Source organism: Octopus bimaculoides, chromosome 15 (assembly GCF_046866305.1).
Source record: "Octopus bimaculoides isolate indiv1 chromosome 15, ASM4686630v1, whole genome shotgun sequence".
In the NCBI taxonomy this organism is placed as follows: Eukaryota; Metazoa; Mollusca; class Cephalopoda; order Octopoda; family Octopodidae; genus Octopus; species Octopus bimaculoides.
The window spans coordinates 41,549,195-41,566,694 of NC_142942.1; the positions used below are offsets into that span (position 1 = coordinate 41,549,195).

Genomic DNA, 17,500 nt, shown 5'->3' on the forward strand with positions numbered 1-17,500 from the left:
TACACTAGAAATAAGAACTAATTCTACCTCCCATCTTTTTCCATCTGAACAAAGAAAGTCCAGAAACAATTGTTATGAGCGGAACACCTTTGATCTACATAAGTTTATTTTCGGAGCTAAACATCAATATAATCTAGTATATCATATCATTTTAATTACATATTTTTCAATAATTAAATTGTTATAATTACTTTCCTTCAAATGAAACCATATTATTTGATGAATAAAAATTATCCAATTAGACTGTTAAAATTCCATGTTTGAATTAAAAGCTACCTTCAGTGAAATGAATTAGAGTTTCAAATTATATGTTAAGACATGTCTTAATATATATTAAGACATGTCTTAATATATATTAAGACATGTCTTAATATATATTAAGACATGTCTTAATATATATTAAGACATGTCTTAATATATATTAAGACATGTCTTAATATATATTAAGACATGTCTTAATATTTGTGGCTATTATGGTGGCAAGCTGGCAGAACCTAGCAGCATTTTATCTGTCTTTATGTTCTGAGTTCAAATTCCACTGAGGTCGACTCTGCCTGTCATCTTTTCAGTGTTAATAGAAGGAGTACCATTTGTGCATTGGAGTCGAAGTAATCGACTTGCCCCCCCCACTCCCCTGAAATTTCTGGTCTCATGTCAAAATTTGAATCCAATATTTATGGTTACTAAGGTGGAAAGCTAGTAGAATCATTACTGCTCTGGAAAAATTGCTCAGTGGCATTTCTTCCAACTTTACAGTCTGAGTTCAAATGTCGCCCAGGTCGACTTTGCCTTTTATCCTTTTGAGGTCAATAAAATAAGTACCAGTTGAGTATTGAGGGTCAATGTAATTGACTTGCACTCCCATCCAAAATTGCTGGCCTTGTACCAAAATTTGAAGTCAATATTTATGGCTGTTGTACTGGAGACATGCTAACTACAGATATTCATTTCATTTACCTGAGTAAATATCTCTCCAGCACCATGTAGTTTATATAGTGGCCATTCATCATCATCATCATCAGCGTTTAACGTCCGCTTTCCATGCTAGCATGGGTTGGATGATTTGACTGAGGACTGGCGAACCGGATGGCTGCACCAGGCTCCAATCTGATCTGGCAGAGTTTCTACAGCCGGTTGCCCTTCCTAACGCCAACCACTCCGAGAGTAGTGGGTGCTTTTACATGCCACCGGCACGTGGGCCAGTCTGGCAGTACTGTTAACGGCCACACTCAAATGGTGTTTTTATGTGCCACCTGCACAGGAGTCAGTCCAGCGGCACTGGCAATGACCTCAATCGAATGTTTTGTTCACATGCCACCGGCATAAGTGCCAGTAAGGTCACGCTGGTAACAATCATGCTCGAATGGTGCTTTTTACGTGCCACCGGCATGGAAGCCAGGCAGCTGCTCTGGCAGTGATCCCGCTTGGATGGTGCTGTTAGCGCTCCACTGGCACGGGTGCCAGTCATTGAATTTGGTTCAATTTCGATTTCATTTGCTCCAACAGGTCTTCACAAGCAGAGTTTTAGTGGCCATTGTCTATAAGAATATACCCTTGCCATGTTAGTCTGCAAGGGGCGAGGGCACTTTTTAGACATCAAAGCAGAACTTGACTCAGAAAACAGGAATAAATATCAGAAGGTATCCATTCCAATATTCTTTCAGTTTTTCAAATCCATCAAAGTGGGTTGGTACTTCTTCATTGACCCTAAAAGAATGAAAGGCAAACTTGACTGCCATGGGATTTGATCTCAGAGCACAGAGGATTGGAACAAATACCACACAGCATTCAATCCAATATTTTAATGATGCTTTTAGTTTATGAGTACTTAGGTCACAAATCTGCTAGAAATAGCAGCTAATTTTATCTTGTTTCACACTTAACCATCTTAAAGAACTACTGGATGATATTGTGTTAAACAGCACTTTGTCAGCTACGACAATAAGGATCTAATCAATGGAGCAGCCTGCTGGTGAAATTAATATGCAAGTAGCTGAGTATTCCACAGACGCATGTACCCTTAATGTAGTTCTCAGGGAGATTCAGCATGACACTGAGTGTGACAAGACTGGCCTTTTGAAATACAGCTACAACTCATTTTCGCCAGGTGAGTGGACTGGAGCAATGTGAAATAAAGTGTCTTGCTCAAGGAGACAATGTATCACTGAGAATTGAACTAAAAAACCTTACGACCGTGGTCTGAATACCGTCAACACTAAGCCACGTACCTTCACTATTGTCTTGAATATATAAGGTTGGATGGCCATAATTGGAACGTCTGATCATTAATTTACTTGTTGAAGACTGACATGGAGGTAAATAATAGTAATAACAAATTCAGGATTACAAACTAAGTGAAATGACCCTCCACACAGATCATTTGGCATGCTAGAAATAGATAGCAAATCTTTCTCAAATCATATATCTTAATGGATCTTAAAGCACATTAGACACATTACATAATGTGAAGCTGAAAGGTCATGGCTGGAACGTCTTCGTTCTGTTCAACCAAGGTTGACCTAGGGCTAAACAGCAACAAATGATTAGAAAACAAAGAGAAAGTTTAATTATAAGAACAACCAATAATTTGAAGAGAATCTTAAGTAACGAAATTAAATTTGACAATCAAATCTTTTAGGAATTACAAAGTCTTCTCTTTTATCTGGAAATTCCAAATATTACTTATGTAAATCATTTCATGTTGTTGTTGTTGTTGATGATGTTTAACCCTAGGCTGGTTGTGACTGGATAGAGACCAGACAAAAGTCACATGTTGAGTCTTTCAGTTGTAATGATTGCTGTAGGTACAAAGACGAGCCCTAGGAGGCTGTAGTTTAGACTCAGACCAGCTCTGATCAAACAAACTTATGATGATCAATGGAGTTCTGGCCATGACCATTCCATCTATTCGTATATGAAAGATTATATTGTCTGATGTTTCCTGTCTTTTTTAAATTGTTTAGGGTATGGTTTCAGGGTGGTTTGACTCCTTTCTTTTAGCAGTGGTCATGGGTGGAGTGCATGGGTAATGAGTCTTCAGGTTTCTGTGACAAGAAGGAAGGGATGGATGAAGAATTTGGATGAGAGATGATGAGGCTGTGTTGTCATGGTTCCCAACTTTGAGTTGAGGATACCAGAAACCACTTTTTTATTGGCCAAAATACCTTGACCTTCATTATTAATACTGTTACTTCCTTCATCAAGGCAATAAGATATGCCAGGAGAGGTAGGGAGATAGATTTAGCTGCTATTTCCAGGAGTTTGAACGACCACGTAATGCCTCCTTCACTGACTTATTCTTCTTATTACATATCAGGTTTCCGTGATATGTACTGAAAGGAAAATTATTTTAACAAGCCATATATACTGTTCATCATCATCATCATCATCATTTAACTGATACATTTACAAATATCAACATTGTAGTTTGCTTGAAGCGGTGTAGCACAGAAGTAGAAAAAGAAACAGAAAATAAAGAAAGCTTCAAACAATGGTGAAAGTTTTACAAAATACAAAGATCTTTGTAAAACTTTCCTCCTTGTTAGAAGCTTTCTTTAGTTTACTTTCCTTTTTAAAAAAAATACTATGTGTTTCTGTCATTAATCACACCAAGCTCCAATTTGAACTTCTGGTCCTTATCTTCACTCAATTAACACAGTTCACTGAACTGCATCATCATCATCATCATCATCATCATCCTTTTAACGTTTGTTTTCCATGCTGGCATGGGTTAGACAGTTGGGCAGAACTGGCAAACTGCATCAGGTTCCAGTCTGAATTTGGTTTGGTTTCTATGGCTGGATGCCCTTCTTAATGCCAACCACTTTTTTTACAGTGTGTGCAAGGTGCTTTTAACATAGTGCTGTATGAAAGCTTTTACATGGCTCTGGTACACAACTCTTGCAGACCAATCTTCCTCACTAACGAGAGCAGCTTTAACACTTCTGCAATAAACAAATATTTACTGATAACCATGATAATGTTTTGTTAGTTTGCAGTGGCTCAGATCAAATCTCTCATGAACAGAGTTGTCTTACCAGTATAACAGGCCACCAAGAAAAGGAATGCACAGGGATCCTTACATGCACACCCTATATGTATGTTGTCTCATGTATAAATTAACACTGAGCCCCTAAATTCTTGAAGCCTCTGGGAACCTTCACAGCGAGACATTACCTTTAGCAGGTGCTGTTCATGAAGGCATGGCAGATGCACCAAATGGAAGAAGACCAAATATTATAACCTTCATCATCACCATTTACCACATGTTTTCCATGCTGGTATTGGTCGGATGGTTTGACAGGAGCTGATTATGCCAGGGTCCTGTACCAAGTTCTACTATATACCCTGGCATGGTTTTTATGGCTGGATACCCTTAATAATGCCAACCATTCTACAGAGTGTACTGGGTGCTTTTCATATGGCACCTCCACCAGCAAAGTCAACAACTAACTTGCAAGACAAGGACTCCTGACCAAATGGAAGAATAATATTGAAGGAGGTGGCTTTGAACCAAGTGATGAGAACTTTCTGAATGGCACACCCAAATGAAAATTATCACGAAAAAATTTCAAGTCATGCAGGCTACCTGATGTTGAGCCAAGACTCATGTGGCCCACTTCTTGAAAAAAGTGACCCATGTCTAGGTTAAAAGGGAGAGAGACTATATTTCTGATGAAACACACTATCTTTGTGTTTCAGTTAATTTGAAAAAAAACAACCAAAAATTTAAAACTAAAGGATTGATAATAATTAAACTGATTAATTATCAAGTTGGTGCTTGGAACATAGCTTAGCAACAAAATAAAAATATTTAATATTAAAATCAAAACATTTTAATTTAAATATGAATATTTTTAAATGGAGGAAGAGGAGTTATTTGCATATCATGGAACCTATGTTGGTCTCTAAGAGACTTGGAATCAAAAGGAACCATAACCTCTGATATTCTTTGAGCTTTCTAAATGAAAACAGATGAACATACAGACACACACACAGACAGATAGTTCTTTAATGTTAATCAAACAAACCAGTTGTTTGCATAATATTATTTTCATTTAGAATATTATTATATAAATATAATACAATATTAGATACACACACACACACACACACACCTTTACTTATAATACTGAAATGTATATAACGTCAAAGAGATTCTCCTGTAATAGCAGTAGACAACAGTGTAAATAAATACATTTAGAAACGTTTTGTATGATTACACAAGAGTCTTTACACATATTTAACACACAACATTCAGTACGCTTGATTAAAATAGGAATTAGTGTGTGTGAGTGTGAGAGAGAGAGAGAGAGAGAGAGAGAGAGAGAGAGAGAGAGAGAGAGAGAGAGAGAGATAGAGAGTGTGTGTGTGTGTGTGTGTGTGTGAATATACATTTTACTACTGGCAATTATGTATTTATCTCACTTGGGGAAAGTTTGTTGACAAATACACACAAACACACGCATACATACATACATAAATACATACATGTATGTATGTATGTGTATGCATACATACATACATATATACTCACACTCATATATATATATATATATATATATATATATATGTATGTATGTATGTATCCTGCTATGTGGAATTTTGTATATCTGAAAATGTTGCCATTATTTGAAATTCCATAGCTAGAAAAACCTATTACCTATTTTCTCATTGATTTCACTGTCATAAACTGAAATATGTTCTAACAGAATGATTTTAAAAAATAAACAAATAAACCAAAAACACTCCCTCTCCCTTTTCCCTCTTCCCTCACCATTAAGTAATACAATCATTTTTATGCATGAAAATATCAATTTCTAGACACACACACACACACACAAAATAATATGTATATAAATATTTGAAAAGAAATACATTACAAAATAATTAAAGTAGCAGTAATATTTCTTAGTAGGGTACATTCTTCAAACATCATGTATAATGTTGATAGTTGTCTGACAGCAAGCAGTGAGAGGGGAAAAAAAGGGGGGGCCTTTTTTCTGCTCTGTAAACCACCAATAGCAACAGTATTTGCTACAGCAGAGACAAACTTATCCAAAGTTGTTTGATTTTCATTTAGCCTAGTGCAAGAACTAAATTCGTTATAAAGTCAGGTAATTTTATATGTTCGCAATCAGGATTATTATCATTCAGTAGGAGTAGTTGTGTGGTAAGTAGCTTGCTTACGAACCACATGGTTCCGGGTTCAGTCCCACTGTGTAGTACCTTGGGCAAGTGTCTTCTACTATAGCCCTCGGGCTAACCAAAGCCTTGTGAGTGGATTTGGTAGGTGGAAACTGAAAGAAGCCCATCGTCGTCATGATAGATCACTGACCACTACATTTATATTATTTTTCTCCTTGTTTCTCTCCTTATTTCTTTCTGTGTTCCTTTCAGTTGAAGAGCATAGGCTCGAAACGTCAAAGACTTTCTCTATTCCCGAGCGTTAAACTAATACATCCATTTGTTGTTTACACCACCTGTCTTCGTCTGTTGTTTTTTTCGTAAATAAGTTTGTGTGTCTGTGTTTGTCCCCCAATATTACTTGACAACCGACGCTGGTGTGTTTACGTCCCCGTAACTTAGCGGTTCGGCAAAAGAGCCCGATAGAATAAGTACTAGGCTTACAAAGAATAAGTCCTGGGGTCGATTTGCTCGACTAAAGGCGGTGCTCCAGCATGGCCACAGTCAAATGACTGCTGATAGTTTAATTATATTCTTTGCAGTGAATAGAAGTAGGTGTAGCTCTTATATTCTCTTCTTGACCAACAACTCATTCTGCTACAAACAACATCAGCTTCTCAGAGAAACCCTCTGTATGGGACCTCAGCAACTTTGTCACATTTTCTATGACTACTTCAAAACTTACATCATTTGCCATTGTTCCAATATCTTACTGAACTTAAAGTAGATCGTCTTTTGTTAGAAGTTCCGTAAAGTTTCAGTTCAGTTTTGCCAAACACCAGTCTTAGCTGAGGGTTTTCCTTCATCTCATTGTTGTTGCTGGCACTCCGTCGCTTACGACGTCGAGGGTTCCAGTTGATCCGATTATTGGAACAGCCTGCTCGTGAAATTAACGTGCAAGTGGCTGAGCACTCCACAGACACGTGTACCTTTAACGTAGTTCTCGGGAATATTCAACGTGACACAGTGTGACAAGGCTGACCCTTTGAATTACAGACACAACAGAAACAGGAAGTAAGAGTGAGAGAAAGTTGTGGTGAAAGAGTACAGCAGGGTTCGCCACCATCCCCTGCCGGAGCCTCGTGGAGCTTTAGGTGTTTTCGCTCAAGAAACACTCTCAACGCCCGATTCTATGACCGCGCGTCCGCTGCCCTAACCACTGGGCCATTGCGCCTCCACCCTTCATCTCATCACCCAAGTTATATTATCAACAGCATCCATAATGTGAAAATTTTTTCCAGAAGCTTTTATCTACATTTATCCCCACCCCATTAATTACCTTTATGAGTCATTTCAAAGATTTTCTAAGACAGCATTGACTTGAAGTTAACTATCATACCTTGATCATTAGTTGAACCAAAGACGTATTCTGTTATCATATTATTATTATTACTATTTTCGATTGCAGTCAAGAGGGATTTGCTGTGACACGAAATCAGAAATTAAGCATATGTAGCTCCACTAGGCTTTCAGACTGTAATGTACCTCAGTAGAAACGTCTACTTGTGTACAGCCTATCAGCCAGGGACAGCCATTACTACGACTATTTTGTGAATATCATAAATAACCTAATTATTACCTTATCGGCACCTGAGTAGAGGTAATAAGGTTCAATCTAATCAATAAGAGATTAATAATAAAAGAGTGTACGTTACCGTTTCCAGAGTAAGTATGGTATGTGGCCAAAGAAAATTATCAACATCAAAACGGGGCTAACAAATGTTGACTTAACACTGCGTTCTCGGTCTCATTATTTCAATAAACTGTCCTAGTTTTCGCTTAAAAGTATTGATATTTTGTGTGGCCTTGCTATCATCTGGTATGCAGCAAAATCTAACACGTTCTCTGATCTATTTAGATTAATCCTAGAAAAATCACACAGGGTGGGCACGACCGGAGCGCCTTTTTATATTAGGTCCTCTGAACCCGGGTTAACAATAAGTAACAACGCCAATAACTGGAAAAGAACCTTCGACCTTTTGGTTAGTTGTTGGATACTCGATACCCTCAGCAAGTTGGAACTGATATTAACTCTAGAAATTTACGTTTTTCACCTAAAAAATTCATTGAAATTTGTGAGATTTCGTTTGGTTTCAATGACTTGGATAGATTCGAACCTGTACCTTTTGGATTACATCAAAGATTAAGGACAAGAAACGAAACAAAAATTAATGTACTTTGGTTGATGAAATCTTTGTTCTATGCTTTCCTCCACATCCAAGAAACATCGTTTTTTTCTTTGTAAGGAGAGGTGGCCATGGAATTCTGCTTTAAAGCTGCTACATAACACCCTCATAGTGGAGGCGCAATGGCCCAGTGGTTAGGGCAGCGGACTCGCGGTTTCGATTCCCAGACCGGGCGTTGTGAGTGTTTATTGAGCGAAAACACCTAAAAACTCCACGAGGCTCCAGCAGGGGATGGTGGCGAACCCTGCTGTACTCTTTCACCACAACTTTCTCTTACTTCCTGTTTCTGTTGTACCTGTAATTCAAAGGGTCAGCCTTGTCACACTGTGTCACGCTGAATATCCCCCCGAGAACTACGTTAAGGGTACACGTGTCTATGGAGTGCTCAGCCACTTGCACGTTAATTTCACGAACAGGCTGTTCCGTTGATCGGATCAACTGGAACCCTCGACGTCGTAAGCGATGGAATGCCAACAACAACACCCACATAGCTTATTTTGGGGAATTTTCAGAAAATTTTTGCGAATTTGTACTTTACACACTATGAAAAAAAAAAAGATTTTTTTCTACTTTTTCGAAACTTAAAAAAAAATTGGGGGCTAATTTTCCGATTTTTTTTCTTTGTTTTTTTTTTTCTAAATCACGGTTTAACATACGGACAGACCGAATTTTTAGCTTAAATCCCAGCAATAAACCACTAAATGTGTTTATGGGGAGAAAGATAATGAAACATCCATAGACTGACAAAACAAACGAGGAGGATATGAGGTGGTCGAGAGATGTACTAAAAAGAACAGATAAATTGCCCTTAAATCATGCACTAAAATCTTTTTGCAAAATTGTATGAATCTTATATGTGTAGAACATAAATTTGCAAAAGTTTTTTCTGAAAATTCCAAATAATATAAAAGTTATGAAGGTTTATGTTGTTGGTACTCCGTCGCTTACGACGTCGAGGATTCCAGTTGATCCGATCAACGGAACAGCCTGCTCGTGAAATTAACGTGCAAGTGGCTGAGCACCCCACAGACACGTGTACCCTTAACGTAGTTCTCGGGGATATTCAGCGTGACACAGTGTGACAAGGCTGACCCTTCAAATTACAGGCACAACAGAAACAGGAAGTAAGAGTGAGAGAAAGTTGTGGTGGAAGAGTACAGCAGGGTTTGCCACCATCCCCTGCCAGAGCCTTGTTGAGCTTTAGGTGTTTTCGTTCAATAAACACTCACAACGCCCGGTCTGGGAATCGAAACCGCGATCCTATGACCGCGAGTCCGCTGCCCTAACCACTGGGCCATTGCACCTCCACTATGAGGGTTTATATGGCGTGCTTAAAGCAGAATTCCGCTGAGGTGGCCAGCAGCTCCTTTGAGACTTGATTTTTAAAGAGATATAATGAGTGCCCCAACCCAACCTTTCAGCCTCTTTTGCAGTGCAACGAGAGATCTACAGTACTTTACTTGTCTTTTTTCGATCACAGAAGGGTGAAAGGCAAAGATTATCGCGGCGGAATTTGAACTCAGAACATAAGAAAATCTTGCAAGGCAGTTTCTCCGATTCCCTAATGACACGTTTCACGCCCCTCATCGTAAAAATAATACAGTATACTAAACTTTACCTGGATTTGAAATCACATCCTATATTATGCATTAAGCAATAATTGGAAAGATAACAGAAATAAAGTAGAAACTGGAAGTTAATAGGTCTTACGACTGATAGAAGCTAATACTACATAATTATCCACTAAAATTTATTTATACTCGCATGAGACCGTGAAAATTCTAGGTCTAATAAAAGATTTTATCTGTTTTTGTGACTTTATCGATCTTCCCAACTTTTACATTGTGCTAAAAATATTCATTATGTTTTTTGATTTCATTCCATAAATTAAAGCTGTTAATGATCAAACACTCGAACTCATATCATAATAGCCCACAGGGGTTTCACGAGGCTTTGAGGTAAGTCAGGAAAATGCCACCGTACTTAAAAAGGTGAGTGCTTTTAATACATCACACCGGAATGTTTTCCATTGCTAGCAAACTGTAATATGTACAACATATTGTTTTTAAAACAATATTAATTCTTGCTAAGGCGGAGAGCTGGCAGAAATGTTAGCACGCCGGGCGAAATGCTTAGTGGTATTTCGTCTGTCTTTACGCTCTGAGTTCAAATTCCGCCGAGGTCGACTTTGCCTTTCATCCTTTCGGGGTCGATTAAATAACTAACAGTTACGCACTGGAGTCGATGTAATCGACTTAATCCCTTTGTCTGTCCTTGTTTGTCCCCTCTGTGGGCAGTAAAGAAATAAGAAACGTTAGCACGCTGGGCGAAATGCTTAGCAGTATTTCGTCTGTTTTTACGTTCTGAGTTCAAATTCCGCCGAGGTCGACTTTGCCTTTCATCCTTTCGGGGTTGATAAATTAAGTACCAGTTGCGTACTGGAGTCGATCTAATCGACTGGCCCCCTCTCCAAAAAATTCAGGCCTTGTGCCTAGAGTAGAAATGGATATTAATTTTTGCTGTTTATCATAAAAGAACTAGTAGAAAAGTTAACAGAGGGGGCCAGAATTCTCTTAGTATCTCATTTAGTATGGCACGGATTTTTTAAGAAATGGGTGAAAACTGCTTCCATAGACAGTCCCTGGCTGGCATGTAGTTTATCAAGTTCTTCAACGTAGCAGTGATATAAAATACCAGTCATGAACTAGGGTCGATTTATTCAACTATACTTTTTTTTTATCTTTCTTTCCCTCTCTCTTTCTGTCCTCCTCAAAATACTTCTGGCCTCGTGTCCTATCTTAATTTTTATTTTCTCAACACAAGCATCTTATCTTAATAAAAATAAAAAAAACACATACAGAACAGAAGATTTGTTGTAAATCATAAAGATGCAGGGGAGACCTCCTCTCCAAAGCCCCTCCCCTGCACTGAAGTTAAGATTTTTGCATGCCTCATTTGATTGGTTGCTTCCATATCTTTGAGATTTATCCGGATGGAGCTGACGGGAACCACATCACCACGAATAACAACTATTTTTCTTTAAGACACACACACAAGCAAACATGCACACACACACACACAAGCGCTAAACAAAACAAAAATAAAATAATAAATTATAATAAAATAAGACATCAAATGTCTGCATTTTATGCTTGATTATTCCCCAATTAATTAATAGTATCCAGCTCTAATGATTAAATACAAGAAGGGAGAATTAAATTTTTTTCTTTTTAATTTTTCACAATTATTTTTGCTTAGTTTGAGTAGAAGAAGAAGAGAAAGAAGAAGAAAATTAGGAGTTGTGTTGTTGCTGCTGGACAGACTGAAGTAGGAAGGACAGTTGAAGTAGGGGTGGGGAAAGAACATGCCTGGGTAGTTAGGAAGTTTGGTTTGCAGCTACATACTTTTGGGTTCAATTTCATTACATGGTACCTTGGGTGTCTTTTACCATTTTGACCTCTCTTCGGTATTTTCCATTGCGGAAAGTTAAAGAGTCAGAAACGCTCACCTTGGAATCCAGTAGGGGAAGCACCGGGTATACATATCGTAACTGCAGTGAATTTGTCTTTAGAAGCTAAAGTATGAAAGACTCAGTGTATGTGTTTTGCTTGTTTGCCAGTTCGCTGCAGCATAGCACTCTGAGGATGACTCCCTATTAGCACTAAGTATTAAAACAGCTGAAAGCCACAGACAGGCTTGACAACTTGCCGCCAATCCCATTTAGGAGCGATATATACCGATATTTCGCCATTATTGCGGCTTATCAATATCACGTGTCTGAATCGAACCGGGAACAAACTGAATCGCCACTCTATGACTATACACAAGAACCATTTGCTGGTATGCTTCAACGATGCGTACATACGTAAGTTTAAATTCGTTATGAATTAAAAGCAGCGCTAGTGTTGTAAACATTATCGACCGCACATACTCTACTGGTGAAGAAACGAAACGCATACAATTATGTGTGGTAGATAATGTATGTATATGTGTGCATGTGTATGGATATTTAATTGTGGAGGTGCAATGGCCCAGTGGTTAGGGCAGCGGACTCGCGGTTTCGATTCCCAGACCGGGCGTTGTTAGTGTTTATTGAGCGAGAACACCTAAAAGCTCCACGATACTCCGGCAGGGGATGGTGGCGTAGTTCTCGGGGATATTCAGCGAGACACAGTGTGACAAGGCTGACCCTTTGAATTACAGGCACAACAGAAACAGGAAGTAAGAGTGAGAGAAAGTTGTGGTGAAAGTGTACAGCAGGGTTCGCCACCATCCCCTGCCGGAGCCTTGTGGAACTTTAGGTGTTTTCGCTCAATAAACACTCACAACGCCCGGTCTGGGAATCGAAACCGCGATCCTATGACCGCGAGTCTGCTGCCCTAACCACTGGGCCATCGTGCTTCCATCATTGGCACCACTAATACCAAAATCCTCATAGTATCACATACAACATCGCTGAATTCATCGTCATGCTTTCTATCCGTAGATTTTATTCACAGAGTTTAAACTACGTTGCATTTCATTAACAAATAAAAGACAGAAAATTCCATCCTTCAACTTGGAAATTTTTAGAAAAATAATCTCGAAACAAGGAATAATTAAAAAGAAACAATAAAAGAGATTACAGAAAATCTACATCACAAAAAAAAAAAGAGGAGGGAGAGAAAGGGTCTCAAGAATTCCACATGTTGTCCCTGAATATGATCAAAGAGACAGAATACCAGATTAAGGCATTGCTTTTAGAGTTGGCCCTTGAAAATGTTTCTTCCTTCCGCCATTTTCAAATAACGTTATCTTTTTGCCGCTTATTTTGGGATTCTAAACTTGAAAGTGACTTTATATTTGCGTTTTTTTTTTTGTATGGGTATATTTTGTGAAAATTTAAATATTTTTCTATTCTTTGAATCCTTTTCTTATTTTTTAAAGAAATGTGATCTGTTTACTCTGCCAATAAAACACGTTAAATGTTAATCGAAAAGTGAAACGATAAATTTAACGAAAAAGTAATAGGCTTGCTATGAAAGTTTCGTTGAAGTGAAAACTACCTCGCTACGAAACAATCGGACGACAGAGCAACCAGGCGACGAAACTACCAGGCAACGAAGCAACCATGCGTCGAAGCAACCATGCGTCGAAGCAACCAGGCGACGACGCAACGAAGCCACGACACAACCAGACGACGAGGTTGCCTGAAAATAAATCACGCGTTGAATTAATTTACCGGACATCGGTTAGCGTCGAATGCGACTATATGGTTGGTCGACCAGCTAGAAATAGTAATAAAACTTCTCTCAAATCATATCTTATTGCCTTGAAAACTGAAAGACACGGAAGAATGAGTTTCAAGATTCAAATATTGCATAGCACTGATAGTTTGTAACAGTTTTGGTCATACGTCAGGCTAAACAAGATGAATATCAAACTAATTGCGTAGAAATGAAACACGTCCAAATTTATATTAACCTATCCAACCCACATCATGAAGATACAATAAAAACAATTAAGTATTACATGTTTTCTCATTTTATATACACCCACACATACATGTATGTATAACGATGAACGTTGCCCTTTCAAAGCCTAGCCAGGATCATGGGCCCGGTATCCCGATTTCTATGGCGTATGTGTTCCCCCCAGCTGGACGAGACGGCAGTCCATCGCAGCGTTACTCCAGAAACAGGAAGAAAGAGTAAGAGAAAGTTGGGGCGAAAGAGTACAACAGGGGTCGCCACCACCCCCTGCCGGAGACTCGTTGAGCTTTCGGTGTTTTCGCTCAATAAACACTCACAACGCCCGGTCTGGGAATCGAAACCGCGAGTCCGCTGCCCTAACTACTGGGCCATTGCGCCTCCACACATGTATGTATAGGTGTATATACATATATAATCACAAACACTACATGCATTTACAACTGCACGCACGCACACACACATACACGTAAATGTGTACACATATCACTAAAAGCGTTTACAACCTCATGCACACACACACGTTTATGAGCACATGTGCAGGCCCACAAATGAACCCTTGTTTGGCTGAATTCACTGTTAGAAATAGCAATCAAATCTCTCCCGAATCACATTCTACCGAGGGGCACAGTGAATGATAGGTTCTGGGTTGCCTGCCTGTATGTATGTATGTATATATATATATATATATATATATATATATATATAAACGAGATGGTCACGTCTGGTATGTCACTGATCTCAGTACCTTCTGTAAACACTGACCTAAGACTAAACAACAACTCAAGTGTACACAACGCACAGGTGAGTTGGGGTGGGGAGGTGAAGTACAAGAAGGAAAATTAATTATACATTTGAAAATTAATTAAGTAAGTTAATATATTTAAATATTCTTGATCAATAAACCTGTCTGAGCATCTCACCACCTACAAACGCTGACACACATACCTGTTTCACACGCAAATTCACAGAACAAAAACTCTCACACACATACACACACGCATACACAAACACACACACGCACACACACACACACACACGTGAGAGCCAACAAGTGATTTATTTTTAAAGTCTATCGTACGAGTTGCTGGAAATAACAGTTAAAAGCCCTGAAATTACATGTAACACATTGGACAAGTGTAATTAAAAACGTAAGACGTCGAGATGGCCACGGTTGGAGTAGCTTTGATCATATGCCTTATCTATCAGAGAGAACGTTAAACAATACAACCACTCATCACCACGAACATACACACATCACACATTTATAACAAACACACAAATGCATATATGAACTATACACCCACACGCATATATATATATATATATATATATATATATATATATAGAGAGAGAGAGAGAGAGAGAGAGAGAGAAAGAGAGAGAGAGAAAGAGAGAGAGAGAGAGAAAGATAGAGATATATTATATATATATATCCACGTGTGTATCGTTGGCGATTTTCTTCCTCCGTTTGCCCTTCCTTTGGACTTTCCTCTATTTCTGAAGAAGAGCTTTGCTCGAAATGTAAAATCCTCTTTCTTTCCTTTCCTGAGCGTCTGATAACACAGTGCTTGTACCATGTCCTCGCGTTTTGGTTTTTTCTTGTTTGCTCCTCTTCTGTCTGGATTCACTATATACATACATATATATATATATATATATATATATAGTCTTATAAATTCACGCGCGCACACTCACAGTATCCAGAGTATCAAATGTATCTTATTTACATCATCTCTCTTTCAAAGCTTAATATTTCCTTTTCTTTTCCTTGCACGAACGAACGAACTCTCTCCCCACCTCCCTCTCCCTCTCTCTCTCTCCTTTCCATACGATTAACAATTATTTCTGATACTCAATTTACCTTCGATTGAATTCATTATTATTTTTATCTTTTACTTGTTTCAGTCATTAGACTGCGGCCATGCTGGAGTACTGCATTGAAGAGCTTTTAGCCGAATGAATCTACCCCAGCACTTTGTTTTGTTTTTTTGCTGTTTTAAACCTGGTACTTATTCAATCGGTCTCTTTTTACCGAACCGCTAAGTAACGGGGGACGTAAACAAGCAGTGCTGGAGGACAAACACAAAGAAACATTCATACATACCTTTGATTGTGTTTCAGTTATTTGACTGCGGCCATGCTGGAGCACCGCCTTGAATGGTTTTAGTCGAACAAATCGACCCCTGGACCTTTTTTAAAACCCAGTGCTTATTTTATCGGACTTTATTGCCGAACTGCTAATTTACGGTGACGTAAATACACCAACACCGGTTGTCAAGCAGTGCTGGAAGGGACAGACACAGACACGAAAAAAACAAACATAAGACACAAAAACATATATATATATATATATATATATATATATATACGACGGGCTTCTTTCAGTTTTCGTCTACCAAATACATTCACAAGGCTTTGGTCGACTCCAGGATATAATAGAAGACACTTGCCCAAAGTCACTCGCATTGGTAGGACTGAACCCAGAACCATGTGGTTGGGAAGCAAGCTTCTTACAACGCAGCCACGCCTACACACACACACACACACACACACACACATAGGTATGATGTTGCAAGCAGGAAAAATATCAGTTTATGTATATTTTTACTAATATGTAGCAGAGGCGAGCTGGCAGAAACGTTAGCACGCCGGATTGTGTTGTTATAGAAATAAGAGAAACGGCAAGTAAATAACGAGGCACGTTTTGAAAACAAGGGGACACATCGGCACCTATGAAACATGGGAATTGATCGTATAGCATCTCACCTGTAATGCAGAGGTGAATGATGAATTGAAACGATCATAGTGGTTTTGAATAAAGACTTTCGTGAATTTCATTTCCTGCCTCTTATACATATATATATATATATATATATATATATATATATATATATATATATATATATATATATATATATATTAGATAGATAGATATCGCTGCTATTATGTTAAACTGTATGTTCAAATTTGGTCAAATGCGTTTTTTTTTTTTCAATATTTATTTTTGCTTGCAATAGACAGTTCTTTTGCTCAAACTATCGTATCTCCAGCTGACTCAGATGCCAAGATATTAAGAATTGTCAAAGTGTAGTAAGTACTACGTTTTTGCTATGGAATAGTGAAAATATTTTTTTCGTTTTCTGATAAAACAACGACACTTTTACATAATAGCAACGATATATACAATGCATAATAGCAACGATGTGTGTGTGTATATATATATATATATATATATATATATATATATATATATATATATATATATATATATATATATAAAGGCAATTCAATAAATAAGGAGAATAATACATCTACACATTTTTTATTATTACGTCTTGGATATACACTCACTCATTAAAATGTTTATAATTCATCGAAGTGAAATATATTGGGATATGTTTTAACCTCGAATAGTCCTAATGTTGTGCCTTACCATTCGACGCGGTTAGCCATAATTTGGGATTACTTACGGTGAGTAATATTGATGTAATTCTTCTGATGGATAAATCCGGAGTTCACTTCGCTGGATTATGAGTACTTTACTGAGTTTATATCCCAAACCATTATACAATGAATACAGAGATTAATAAATCTGCTAATCCTTTTTTTTTTAATATTATTACAGTCAATTTTACAGCATATTTGGTTTAAGATTTG

General features: G+C 38.0%; 1 protein-coding gene across 3 annotated transcripts in view; it reads right to left on the bottom strand.

Annotated features, from left to right (window-relative positions):
* The window catches only part of LOC106873815 (four-jointed box protein 1), a 181,698-nt gene that overhangs the window by 82,915 nt on the left and 81,283 nt on the right, over positions 1-17,500 (bottom strand). The gene's annotated exons all lie outside the window — the stretch shown is intronic.